The sequence below is a fragment of the Juglans regia genome, unplaced genomic scaffold (genome assembly GCF_001411555.2).
Source record: "Juglans regia cultivar Chandler unplaced genomic scaffold, Walnut 2.0 Scaffold_10014, whole genome shotgun sequence".
NCBI lineage: Eukaryota > Viridiplantae > Streptophyta > Magnoliopsida > Fagales > Juglandaceae > Juglans > Juglans regia.
The window spans coordinates 1-218 of NW_023340314.1; the positions used below are offsets into that span (position 1 = coordinate 1).

General features: G+C 52.3%; 1 pseudogene; it reads left to right on the forward strand.

Annotated features, from left to right (window-relative positions):
- Positions 1 to 96: 96 nt before the first annotated feature.
- Positions 97 to 218, forward strand: LOC118344966 (annotated as a pseudogene; the record flags this gene model as incomplete).

Genomic DNA, 218 nt, shown 5'->3' on the forward strand with positions numbered 1-218 from the left:
CGCGGTCTGCGCCAAGGAACTTAAACAAGGAGTAACCACGGGCGCCCCGGAAACGGTGTGCGCGTTGTTGGTGACATCTTTACCATGATACATAACGACTCTCGTCAACGGATATCTCGGCTCTCGCATCGATGAAGAACGTAGCGAAATGCGATACTTGGTGTGAATTGCAGAATCCCGCGAATCATCGAGTCTTTGAACGCAAGTTGCGCCCGAAG